This window comes from Mytilus trossulus, chromosome 9, assembly GCF_036588685.1.
Source record: "Mytilus trossulus isolate FHL-02 chromosome 9, PNRI_Mtr1.1.1.hap1, whole genome shotgun sequence".
NCBI lineage: Eukaryota > Metazoa > Mollusca > Bivalvia > Mytilida > Mytilidae > Mytilus > Mytilus trossulus.
This window is the reverse complement of record NC_086381.1, coordinates 50,743,803-50,758,777: the sequence shown is the minus strand read 5'-3', so window position 1 is coordinate 50,758,777 and position 14,975 is coordinate 50,743,803.

Sequence of the window (14,975 nt, the reverse complement as noted above, 5' to 3'; positions counted from 1 at the left end):
TTCTTCTTTTTTTTAATAACATATATATAATTCAATATTTATTTCAAATATTGGCTTGTTACAATATCCTTCAGGAGTCCAAGCTCCTCCTGATGTGTTCTGTTACATTATGCTTTCACAAATAGAATATTCATTCATTCATTCATTCCACTAATCATCCAAGGAAGTAATTAATTGAAACATTCATATTACATCAAATACAAGTTAAATGATATCCATTATAATGATTATTCATATGTTTTCGCATAGTGGCAAAAACATTACTTTTAAATGTCAAACCTTCTCTTTCTTTTGAACTCATTTAGAAAAGGAAAGCACTTTATTAGTGTTTGTTGATTGTTGTATATTTCAGTTATGTTTTGAGATGATTGTCTAATATATGCATCAGGACAATCTTACTGCAGTTTGTATGAGATATGTATCAGGACATTCTCACTGCAGTTTATGTAAGATATGAATCAGGACATTATCACTGCAGTTTATATAAGATATGAATCAGGACATTATCACTGCAGTTTATATAAGATATGAATCAGGACATTATCACTGCAGTTTATATAAGATATGAATCAGGACATTCTCACTGCAGTTAATATAAGATATGAATCAGGACATTATCACTGCAGTTTATATAAGATATGAATCAGGACATTCTCACTGCAGTTAAAGACCAAACAGCCTATTGTTTATGCGCATCAACTAACGCAACTTGGTAGTGACATAAAAGCTCTATGACGTTGTTTCTAGCAATGAGACAACGTCAAATTATAACGTCCTATTTCGCGTTTTTCACGCCGGAATTCCAACATGGTGTACGCTTTTTAAAAATACGTCTCCCAAGAAAAGAGGAATTAAGCGTTGCGCTGATATCTTGTGGAAATTTAACACAAATGGACACAAAAGATACTACACTATATTTAACCTTCGTTTTAATAAAAAATAATAAAATATGAATTTTGATCACGACTTTTTTGCGCCGATCTGCATCTCATTTTTTTTATTCTTTCACATGCGCATAGATTTTGTCTTATATTTGCGCCGATCTGCATTTCATTTGTTTTTATTCTTTCACTTGTGTAGATTTTGTCTTTCATTTGCGCCGATTGTGTACGGATTACCGGGGTGAAAATTATTTTTATGTCCAGTTTATGTTTTCTGATCTGTGCGTTCGTTTGGCCGTTCGTTCGTCTGTCCGTCCCGCTTCATGTTAAAGTTTTTGATCAAGGTAGTTTTTGATGAAGTTGAAGTCCTGCATGTCAACTTAAAACTTAGTACACATGTTTCCTATGATTTGATCCTTCTAATTTCAATGTCATTTTTTCAAAAAATATCAAAAATTGAGTATTCAGAAGGTCAGGCCGATAAAAAATTATTTCTAGAAGTTTTGACATACTTGCAACGTATGCATGTAACTGATATCTGGATGATTCTCGTAAAATAATGTCCGAACTGGCAATGAAGTTAAAATTTATTTATACTACTTGTTTGGCAAAATCTCATAATAAAAATTAAATTATGATAAAGGGTCATTGTCGTTTGTCATTTGTTTCATTTCAAATTGTCTTAAGAAGAAATGATAAACATTTCGGCTGATCTGACTGAAACTTACAGCTAATTTCCTAATGTATGTAGATCAACACTTTGGTTTGTTTGTATATTTTGTATAATTTTATTTTGATAATGTCCAATGGAATTTAAATATCATATATACAGGTTTACATACCTATATATGAAGATGTCAATCTTAATTACAAAGCTTGAATAAACATTCATACAAACAAAGCAAGGAAGCCAACCAAAGTTTAATCCTACTTGCATTCGGAAATTAGCTGTAAGGCAAAACATATTAATCAAATTAATACTCAGCAAATATGATTTAAATCAAAATGGTCGGTGTTTAAAACTTAATAGTTGTAAATTTAACTTATGACCAAAAAAAAATTGCTCCAAGAATAATATACAACAAAAAATCTCTCCCTTTCATTTAGCTACGACTATGAGCGAAAAGATTGAAAACAAATTTCGATTTTCAATGCCGGCAACAACCTTAGTGTCTTTGTTTTAATTTCCAAAATTAGCAATTTAGATTTATAATATTTTATCCTGTTGGAGAAATCTTACTTTGTAATTTTCAACAGAAAATTATTTTTAAATTAAAAACTTTTTGTATTTTATATTTACTGTCTAGTTTATTCAAAACACGTGAGGTAGTAATAACAGGGATTGTATTTTATGATAGATGTATAAAGTTTTAGAATCAAAATCTTTAATTCATAAATTATACCTATAATTTTAATTTCCTTACATCTTAAAAGAGGGACGAAAGATAAATATTCAGAAATAATGAATTCACAAACTAGATGGAATAACTTTTATACGTTCATCTTAGTCAGGAAAATATAATGGTGTCCATGCTTTTGTATGTCCGTCTGTCAACAGTAGCAAATGAGTTCGTTACGGCAAACTTCTGAAATTAACGCGAAAAAAAAAACCCACACACATCTAGTCTGATATAGTCAAATACTCTGTAGTTAGCCAGTGCCATCTTTCATTTCTTTTTTTATTTTCAATAATTTTGTTAATGAGGGGCAGAGGACAAAAACAGACTTTCTAACAAAAGCGGCGTGAAAGGTAATTTCAAACAATTTTCCATTCCGACGGATGGTGCATGTTTCTGAACGTTAATATTGTGCGGAAACAACATCATAAGATCTAATACTGACACATGCATAATCTCTTGTATTACCGGATAATAAAGTAGGTGAATTAAGTTGTTATTCTTGGAAATTTAAATGTGGGTTTCAAACATTCAATTTGCGATTTTTTTCAAATAGTGCGCCAGCAAGGAAAGTTTTGTACTATGGCTACTATGACGTCAGATGCAATGTTCTGAAGAAAGACAACTCTTTTCTTCAAAACAAAAGAGAAAAAAACATGAAAATTACTCATAACTTTTTTGAAAGGTCGGTGACATACACTTTTTTTTGCTTTATTTTGAAAAGTGCACATGGCACTTTCCTTCTTGAAATTATTATAAAGAAATCAGTGGTAGATATTTTTTAATACTGGAAACGTTTTTCATTTTTTTTTACGTTTTATTTTTGGCGGGAATGAAATAAATCATATTTTTAAAAATCAAAACAATATGAGTCTTAAACTCTTGAACCTGTATTAGCTAGATACAAATCTACTGTTTAACGTGAAACAAGAATTATGCTTGTAGGTTTGATATAAAGTATTTTTTTGAGAGTTTATATAACAGGCAAATATTATGTTAATATTCGGGAAAACACGAAACTGAGGTTGCTATAGCGACAAAACTAAGTAGGTGACCCCCAATTTTTTTCATCATATTTTGTTCCTCAAATCATTAAATACCTTCACACAAAATTTTAAGGAAAAATCACCGGTAGAAATGAATAGGCTGTTTGGTCTTTAATATAAGATATGAATCAGGACATTATCACTGCAGGTTATATAAGATATGAATCAGGACATTATCACTGCAGTTTATATAAGATATGAATCAGGACATTCTCACTGCTGTTTATATAAGATATGAATCAGGACATTATCACTGCTGTTTATATAAGATATGAATCAGGACATTATCACTGCAGTTTATATAAGATATGAATCAGGACATTCTCACTGCTGTTTATATAAGATATGAATCAGGACATTATCACTGAAGTTTATATGAGGAATAAATCGGGACATTCTCACTGCAGTTTATATGAGATTTGATTCAAAACATTCTCACTGCAGTTTATCCGAAATTTGAATGAGGACATCTCAATTCAGTTTATATGACGAATGAATCGAACATTCTCTCTGCTGTTTAAATGAGGAATGAATCATGACATTCTCACTGCAGTTCATATAAGACATGCATCAGGACATTCTCATTGCAGTTTATATGAGACATGAATCAGGAAATTCTCAGTGCAGTTTATATGAGATTTAAATCAAAACATTCTCACTGCAGTTCATTTGATTTACGAATCAAGACATTATCACTGCAGTTAATATGAGGAATGAATCAGGACATTCTCACTGCAGTTAATATGAGATATGAATCAGGACAATCTCACTGCATTTTATATGAGATTTGAATCAAGACATTCTCACTGCTGATTATATGAGATATGAATCAGGACATTCTCACCGCAGTTTACATAAGATTTGAATCAGGACATTCTCACTGCTGTTTATATTAGATATGAATCAAAACATTCTCACCGCAGTTTATATAAGATTTGAATCAGGACATTATTACTGCAGTTTATATGAGATTTGAATCAAGACATTCTCACCGCTGTTTATACAAGATTTGAATCAGGACATTATTACTGCAGTTTATATGAAATTTGAATCAAGACATTCTCACCGCAGTTTATATAAGATTTGAATCAGGACACTCTAACTGCAGTTTATATAAGATTTGAATCAGGACACTCTCACTGCAGTTTATATGAGATATGAATCAGGACATTCTCACTGCAGTTTATTTGAGATATAAATCAAGACATTATCACTGAAGTTTATATGAGGAATAAATCGGGACATTCTCACTGCAGTTTATATGAAGAATGAATCGGGACATTCTCACTGCTGTTTATATGAAGAATGAATCGGGACATTCTCACTGCAGTTTATATGAGATTTGAATCACAGCATTCTCACTGCAGTTCATTTGATATATGAATCAAGACATTCTCACTGCAGTTTATCCGAAATTTGAATGAGGACATCTCAATTCAGTTTATATGACGCATGAATCGAACATTCTCTCTGCTGTTTAAATGAGGAATGAATCATGACATTCTCACTGCAGTTCATTTAAGACATGAATCAGGACATTCTCATTGCAGTTTATATGAGACATGAATCAGGACATTCTTACTGCAGTTTATATGAGATTTAAATCAAAACATTCTCACTGCAGTTCATTTGATATATGAATCAAGACATTCTCACTGCAGTTAATATGAGGAATGAATCAGGACATTCTCACTGCAGTTAATATGAGATATGAATCAGGACAATCTCACTGCATTTTATATGAGACTTGAATCAAGACATTCCCACTGCTGATTATATGAGATATGAATCAGGACATTCTCACTGCTGTTTATATAAGATATGAATCAGGACATTCTCACTACAGTTCATATGAGATATGAATCAGGACATTCTCGTTGCTATTTATATAAAACATGAATCGGGACATTCTCACTGCAGTTTATATGAGGAATAAATCATGACATTCTCACTGCAGTTCATATGGGGAATAATCATGACATTCTCACTGCAATTTATATGACGAATGAATCGGACATTCTCACTGCAGTTTATATGAGATTTGGATCAGGACATTCTCACAACAGTTTATATGAGATTTGAATCAAGACATTCTCTCTGCAGTTAATATGAGGAAAGAATCATGACATTCTCACTGCAGTTCATATGAGATATGAATCAGGACAATCTCACTGCAGTTTATATGAGATTTGGATCAAGACATTCTCACTGCAGTTTATATGAGATATGAATCAGGACATTCTCACTGCAGTTTATATGAGATATGAATCAGGACATTCTCACTGCAGTTTCTATAAGATATAAATCAGGACATTATCACTGCAGTTTATATGACATTTGAATCAAGACATTCTCACTGTAGTTTATATGAGATTTGAATTAAGACATTTTCACTGCAGTTTATAACAGATTTGAATCAGGACATTTTCACTGCAGTTAATATTAGATATGAATCAGGACATTCCCACTGCAGTTAATATGAGATATGAATCAGGACATTCTCACTGCAGTTTATTTGAGATATAATTCAAGACATTATCACTGCTGTTTAAATGAGGAATGAATCATGATATTCTCACTGCAGTTCATTTAAGACATGAATCAGGACATTCTCACTGCAGTTTTTATTAGATATGAATCAGGACATTCTCACTGCAGTTTATATGAGATTTGAATCAAAACATTCTCACTGCAGATCATTTGATATATGAATCAGGACATTCTCACTACAGTTCATATGAGGAATGAATAAGAACATTCTCACTGCAGTTCATATAAGATATGAATCAGGACATTCTCACTGCAGTTTATATGAGATTTGGATCAAGACATTCTCACTGCAGTTTATATGAGATATGAATCAGGACATTCTCACTGCAGTTTATATGAGATATGAATCAGGACATTGTCACTGCAGTTTATATAAGATTTTAATTGGGACATTCTCACTGCAGTTTCTATAAGATATAAATCAGGACATTACCACTGCAATTTATATGACATTTGAATCAAGACATTCTCACTGTAGTTTAAATGAGATTTGAATCAAGACATTCTCACTGCAGTTTATAACAGATTTGAATCAGGACATTTTCACTGCAGTTAATATGAGATATGAATCAGGACATTCTCACTGCAGTTTATTTGAGATATAAATCAAGACATTATCACTGCTGTTTAAATGAGGAATGAATCATGACATTCTCACTGCAGTTCATATAAGACATGAATCAGGACATTCTCACTGCAGTTTTTATGAGATATGAATCAGGACATTCTCACTGCAGTTTATATGAGATTTGAATCAAAACATTCTCACTGCAGTTTTCATTTGATATATGAATCAGGACATTCTCACTGCTGTTTATACAAGTTATGAATCAGGACAATCTCACTGCAGTTTATATGAAAATTGAATCAAGACATTCTCACTGTTGTTTATATGAGATATGAATCAGGACATTCTCACTGCTTAAAAATTTGAATCGGGACATTCTCGATGCATTTTATATGAGGAATGAATCAAGACATTCTCACTGCTGTTTATATAAGATATGAATCAGGACATTCTCACTTCAGTTTATATAAGATATGAATCATGACATTATCACTGCAGTTTATATAAGATATGAATCAAGACATTCTCACTGTTGTTTATATGAGATATGAATCAGGACATTCTCACTGCTGTTTATATAAGATATGAATCGGGCATTCTCACTGCTGTTTATATGAGATTTGAATCAGGACATTCTCACTGCTGTTTATATGAGATTTGAATCAGAACATTATCACTGCAGTTTATATGAGATATGAATCAGGACATTTTCACTGCAGTTTATTTGAGATTTGAATCAGAACATTCTCACTACTGTTTATATAAAATTTGAATCGGACATTCTCACTGCAGTTTATATGAGATATGAATCGGAACATTCTCACTGCAGTTTATATGAGATATGAATCAAGACATTCCCGCTGCAGTTCATTTGAGATATGAATCAAGACATTCTCACTGCAGACTATACGAGGAATGAATCATGACATTTTCACTGCAGTTCATATGAGATATGAAATAGGACAATCTCACTGCAGTTTATATGAGATTTGGATCAGGACATTCTCACTTCAGTTTATATGAGATTTGAATCAAGACATTCTCTCTGCAGTTAATATGTGGAAAGAATCATGACATTCTCACTGCAGTTCAAATGAGATATGAATCAGGACAATCTCACTGCAGTTTATATGAGATTTGGATCAAGACATTCTCACTGCAGTTTATATGAGATATGAATCAGGACATTTTTACTGCAGTTTATATGAGATATGAATCAGGACATTATCACTGCAGTTTATATGAGATATGAATCAGGACATTCTCACTAATGTTCATATGAGATATGAATCGGAACATCCTCACCGTTGTTTATATGAGATATGAATCAGGTCTTTCTCACTGCAGTTTATAAGAGATATGAATCAAGATATTCCCACTGCAGTTTATATGAGATTTGAATCAAGACATTCTCAATGCAGTATATATAAGATATAATTCAGGACATTGTCACTGTAGTTTATATGAAGAATGAATCAAAACAGTCTCACTGCAGTTTATATGAGATTTGAAAAAAGACTTTCCATTGCAGTTGATATGAGATTTGAATCAGGACATTCTCCCTGCAGTTACTATGAGATATGAATCAGGACATTCTCCCTGCAGTTTATTTGAGATATAAATCAAGACATTATCACTGCACTTTATATGAGGAATACATCGGGATATTCTCACTGCAGTTTATATGAGGAATGAATCGGGAAATTCTCACTGCAGTTTATATGAGATTTGGATCAAGACATTCTCACTGCAGTTTATATGAGATATGAATCAGGACATTCTCACTGCAGTTTATATGAGATATGAATCAGGACATTGTTACTGCAGTTTATATAAGATTTTAATTGGGACATTCTCACTGCAGTTTCTATAAGATATAAATCAGGACATTATCACTGCAATTTATATGACATTTGAATCAAGACATTCTCACTGTAGTTTAAATGAGATTTGAATCAAGACATTCTCACTGCAGTTTATAACAGATTCGAATCAGGACATTTTCACTGCAGTTAATATGAGATATGAATCAGGACATTCTCACTGCAGTTTATTTGAGATATAAATCAAGACATTATCACTGCTGTTTAAATGAGGAATGAATCATGACATTCTCACTGCAGTTCATATAAGACATGAATCAGGACATTCTCACTGCAGTTTTTATGAAATATGAATCAGGACATTCTCACTGCAGTTTATATGAGATTTGAATCAAAACATTCTCACTGCAGTTTACATTTGATATATGAATCAGGACATTCTCACTGCAGTTCATATGAGGAATGAATAAGAACATTCTCACTGCAGTTCATATGAGATATGGATCAGGACAACCTCACTGCTTAAAAATTTGAATCGGGACATTCTCGATGCATTTTATATGAGGAATGAATCGTGACATTCTCACTGCTGTTTATACAAGTTATGAATCAGGACAATCTCACTGCAGTTTATATGAAAATTGAATCAAGACATTCTCACTGTTGTTTATATGAGATATGAATCAGGACATTCTCACTGCTTAAAAATTTGAATCGGGACATTCTCGATGCATTTTATATGAGGAATGAATCAAGACATTCTCACTGCTGTTTATATAAGATATGAATCAGGACATTCTCACTTCAGTTTATATAAGATATGAATCATGACATTATCACTGCAGTTTATATAAGATATGAATCAAGACATTCTCACTGTTGTTTATATGAGATATGAATCAGGACATTCTCACTGCTGTTTATATAAGATATGAATCGGGCATTCTCACTGCTGTTTATATGAGATTTGAATCAGGACATTCTCACTGCTGTTTATATGAGATTTGAATCAGAACATTATCACTGCAGTTTATATGAGATATGAATCAGGACATTTTCACTGCAGTTTATTTGAGATTTGAATCAGAACATTCTCACTACTGTTTATATAAAATATGAATCAGACATACTCACTGCAGTTTATATGAGATATGAATCAGGACATTCTCACTTCTGTTTATATAAAATATGAATCAGACATTCTCACCGCAGTTTAAATGAGATATGAATCGGACATTCTCACTGCTGTTTATATGAGGAATGAATCAGAACATTCTCACTACTGTTTATATAAAATTTGAATCGGACATTCTCACTGCAGTTTATATGAGATATGAATCGAAACATTCTCACTGCAGTTTATATGAGATATGAATCAAGACATTCCCGCTGCAGTTCATTTGAGATATGAATCAGGACATTCTCACTGCAGACTATACGAGGAATGAATCATGACATTTTCACTGCAGTTCATATGAGATATGAAATAGGACAATCTCACTGCAGTTTATATGAGATTTGGATCAGGACATTCTCACTTCAGTTTATATGAGATTTGAATCAAGACATTCTCTCTGCAGTTAATATGAGGAAAGAATCATGACATTCTCACTGCAGTTCAAATGAGATATAAATCAGGACAATCTCACTGCAGTTTATATGAGATTTGGATCAAGACATTCTCACTGCAGTTTATATGAGATATGAATCAGGACATTTTTACTGCAGTTTATATGAGATATGAATCAGGACATTATCACTGCAGTTTATATGAGATATGAATCAGGACATTCTCACTAATGTTCATATGAGATATGAATCGGAACATCCTCACCGTTGTTTATATGAGATATGAATCAGGTCTTTCTCACTGCAGTTTATAAGAGATATGAATCAAGATATTCCCACTGCAGTTTATATGAGATTTGAATCAAGACATTCTCAATGCAGTATATATAAGATATAATTCAGGACATTGTCACTGTAGTTTATATGAGATTTGAATCAAAACAGTCTCACTGCAGTTTATATGAGATTTGAAAAAAGACTTTCCATTGCAGTTGATATGAGATTTGAATCAGGACATTCTCCCTGCAGTTACTATGAGATATGAATCAGGACATTCTCCCTGCAGTTTATTTGAGATATAAATCAAGACATTATCACTGCACTTTATATGAGGAATACATCGGGATATTCTCACTGCAGTTAATATGAGGAATGAATCGGGAAATTCTCACTGCAGTTTAGAACAAGATATGAATCAGGACGTTTTCACTGCAGTTTATATAAAATATGAATCAAGACATTCTCACTGTTGTTTATATGAGATATGAATCAGGACATTCTCACTGCTGTTTATATAAGATATGAATCGGGCATTCTCACTGCTGTTTATATGAGATTTGAATCAGGACATTCTCACTGCTGTTTATATGAGATTTGAATCAGAACATTATCACTGCAGTTTATATGAGATATGAATCAGGACATTCTCACTTCTGTTTATATTAGATATGAATCAGACATTCTCACCGCAGTTTAAATGAGATATGAATCGGACATTCTCACTGCTGTTTATATGAGGAATGAATCAGAACATTCTCACTACTGTTTATATAAAATTTGAATCGGACATTCTCACTGCAGTTTATATGAGATATGAATCGGAACATTCTCACTGCAGTTTATATGAGATATGAATCAAGACATTCCCGCTGCAGTTCATTTGAGATATGAATCAGGACATTCTCACTGCAGATTATACGAGGAATGAATCATAACATTTTCACTGCAGTTCATATGAGATATGAAATAGGACAATCTCACTGCAGTTTATATGAGATTTGGATCAGGACATTCTCACTTCAGTTGATATGAGATTTGAATCAAGACATTCTCTCTGCAGTTAATATGAGGAAAGAATCATGACATTCTCACTGCAGTTCATATGAGATATGAATCAGGACAATCTCACTGCAGTTTATATGAGATATGAATCAGGACATTCTTACTGCAGTTTATCTGAGATATGAGTCAGGACATTCTCACTGCAGTTTATATAAGATATGAGTCGGGACATTCTCACTGTAGTTTATATAAGATATGAATCGGGACATTCTCACTGCAGTGTATATGAGATATGAATCAGGACATTATCACTGCAGTTTATATGAGATATGAATCAGGACATTCTCTATGATGTTCATATGAGATATGAATCGGAACATCCTCACCGTTGTTTATATGAGATATGAATCAGGTCTTTCTCACTGCAGTTTATAAGAGATATGAATCAAGATATTCCACTGCAGTTTATATGAGATTTGAATCAAGACATTCTCAATGCAGTATATATAAGATATAATTCAGGACATTGTCACTGTAGTTTATATGAGATTTGAATAAAAACATTCTCACTGCAGTTTATATGAGATTTGAAAAAAAACTTTCCATTGCAGTTGATATGAGATTTGAATCAGGACATTCTCCCTGCAGTTACTATGAGATATGAATCAGGACATTCTCCCTGCAGTTTATTTGAGATATAAATCAAGACATTATCACTGCACTTTATATGAGGAATACATCGGGATATTCTCACTGCAGTTTATATGAGGAATGAATCGGGACATTCTCACTGCAGTTTATAACAAGATATGAATCAGGACGTTTTCACTGCAGTTTATATATAATTTGAATGAGGACATCTCAATTCAGTTGATATGAGATTTGAATCAGGACATTCATCCTGCAATTTATATGAGATACGAATCATGACATTCTCACTGCAGTTCATATTACGAATGAATCAGGACATTCTCACTGCAGTTTTTATGAGGAATGAATCAGGACATTCTCACTGAAGTATATATGAGGAATGAATCAGGACATTCTCACTGAAGTATATATGAGGAATGAATCAGGACATTCTCACTGAAGTTTATATGAGATATGAATCAGAACATTCTCACTGCATTTAATATGAGATATAAATCGGACATTCTCACTCCAGTTTATATGAGGAATGAATCAGGACATTCTCACTGCTGTTTATATAAAATATGAATCGGACATTTTCACTGTAGTTTATATGAGATATGAATCATGACATTCTCATTGCAGTTTATGAGATATGAATCAGGACATTCTCACTGCAGTTTATATGAGGAATGAATCATGACATTCTCACTGCAGTTTATATGAGGAATGAATCATGACATTTCCACTGCAGTTTATATGAGGAATGAATCATGACATTCTCACTGCTGTTTATATGAAATATGAATCGGACATTCTCACTGCTGTTTATATGAGATGTGAATCAGGACATTCTCACTGCTGTTTATATAAAATATGAATCGGATATTCTCACTGCTGTTTATATGAGATTTGAATCAGGACATTCTCACTGCCGTTTATATGAGATTTGAATCAAGACATTATCATTGCAGTTTATATGAGATATGAATCGGACATTCTCACTGCGGTTTATATGAAATATGAATCTGATATTCTCACTGCAGTTTATATGAGATATGAATCAGGACATTCTCACTGCAATTTATATGAGGAATGAATCATGACATTCTCACTGCAGTTCATATGAGATATGAATCAGGACAATCTCACTGCAGTTTATATGAGATTTGGATCAGGACATTCTCACTTCAGTTTATATGAGATTTGAATCAAGACATTATCACTGTAGTTAATATGAGATATGAATCAGGACATTCTCACTGCAGTTTATACGAGGAATGAATCATGACATTTTCACTGCAGTTCATATGAGATATGAATCAGGACAATCTCACTGCAGTTTATATGAGATTTGGATCAAGACATTCTCACTGCAGTTTATATGAGATATGAATCAGGACATTCTTACTGCAGTTTACATGAGATATGAGTCAGGACATTCTCACTGCAGTTTATATAAGATATGAGTCGGGACATTCTCACTGTAGTTTATATAAGATATGAATCGGGACATTCTCACTGCAGTGTACATGAGATATGAATCAGGACATTATCACTGCAGTTTATATGAGATATGAATCAGGACATTCTCTATGATGTTCATATGAGATATGAAACGGAACATCCTCACCGTTGTTTATATGAGATATGAATCAGGTCTTTCTCACTGCAGTTTATAAGAGATATGAATCAAGATATTCCCACTGCAGTTTATATGAGATTTGAATCAAGACATTCTCAATGCAGTATATATAAGATATAATTCAGGACATTGTCACTGTAGTTTATATGAGATTTGAATCAAAACATTCTCACTGCAGTTTATATGAGATTTGAAAAAAGACTTTCCATTGCAGTTGATATGAGATTTGAATCAGGACATTCTCCCTACAGTTACTATGAGATATGAATCAGGACATTCTTCCTGCAGTTTATTTGAGATAAATCAAGACATTATCACTGCACTTTATATGAGGAATACATCGGGATATTCTCACTGCAGTTTATATGAGGAATGAATCGGGACATTCTCACTGCAGTTTATAACAAGATATGAATCAGGACGTTTTCACTGCAGTTTATATATAATTTGAATGAGGACATCTCAATTCAGTTGATATGAGATTTGAATCAGGACATTCATCCTGCAATTTATATGAGATACGAATCATGACATTCTCACTGCAGTTCATATTACGAATGAATCAGGACATTCTCACTGCAGTTTTTATGAGGAATGAATCAGGACATTCTCACTGAAGTTTATATGAGGAATGAATCAGGACATTCTCACTGAAGTTTATATGAGATATGAATCAGAACATTTTCACTGCATTTAATATGAGATATAAATCGGACATTCTCACTCCAGTTTATATGAGGAATGAATCGAGACATTCTCACTGCTGTTTATATAAAATATGAATCGGACATTTTCACTGTAGTTTATATGAGATATGAATCATGACATTCTCATTGCAGTTTATGAGATATGAATCAGGACATTCTCACTGCAGTTTATATGAGGAATGAATCATGACATTCTCACTGCAGTTTATATGAGGAATGAATCATGACATTTCCACTGCAGTTTATATGAGGAATGAATCATGACATTCTCACTGCTGTTTATATGAAATATGAATCGGACATTCTCACTGCTGTTTATATGAGATGTGAATCAGGACATTGTCACTGCTGTTTATATAAAATATGAATCGGATATTCTCACTGCTGTTTATATGAGATTTGAATCAGGACATTCTCACTGCTGTTTATATGAGATTTGAATCAAGACATTATCATTGCAGTTTATATGAGATATGAATCGGACATTCTCACTGCGGTTTATATGAAATATGAATCTGATATTCTCACTGCAGTTTATATGAGATATGAATCAGGACATTCTCACTGCAATTTATATGAGGAATGCATCATGACATTCTCACTGCAGTTCATATGAGATATGAATCAGGACAATCTCACTGCAGTTTATATGAGATTTGGATCAGGACATTCTCACTTCAGTTTATATGAGATTTGAATCAAGACATTATCACTGTAGTTAATATGAGATATGAATCAGGACATTCTCACTGCAGTTTATACGAAGAATGAATCATGACATTTTCACTGCAGTTCATATGAGATATGAATCAGGACAATCTCACTGCAGTTTACTTGAGATTTGGATCAAAACATTCTCACTGCAGTTTATATAAGAT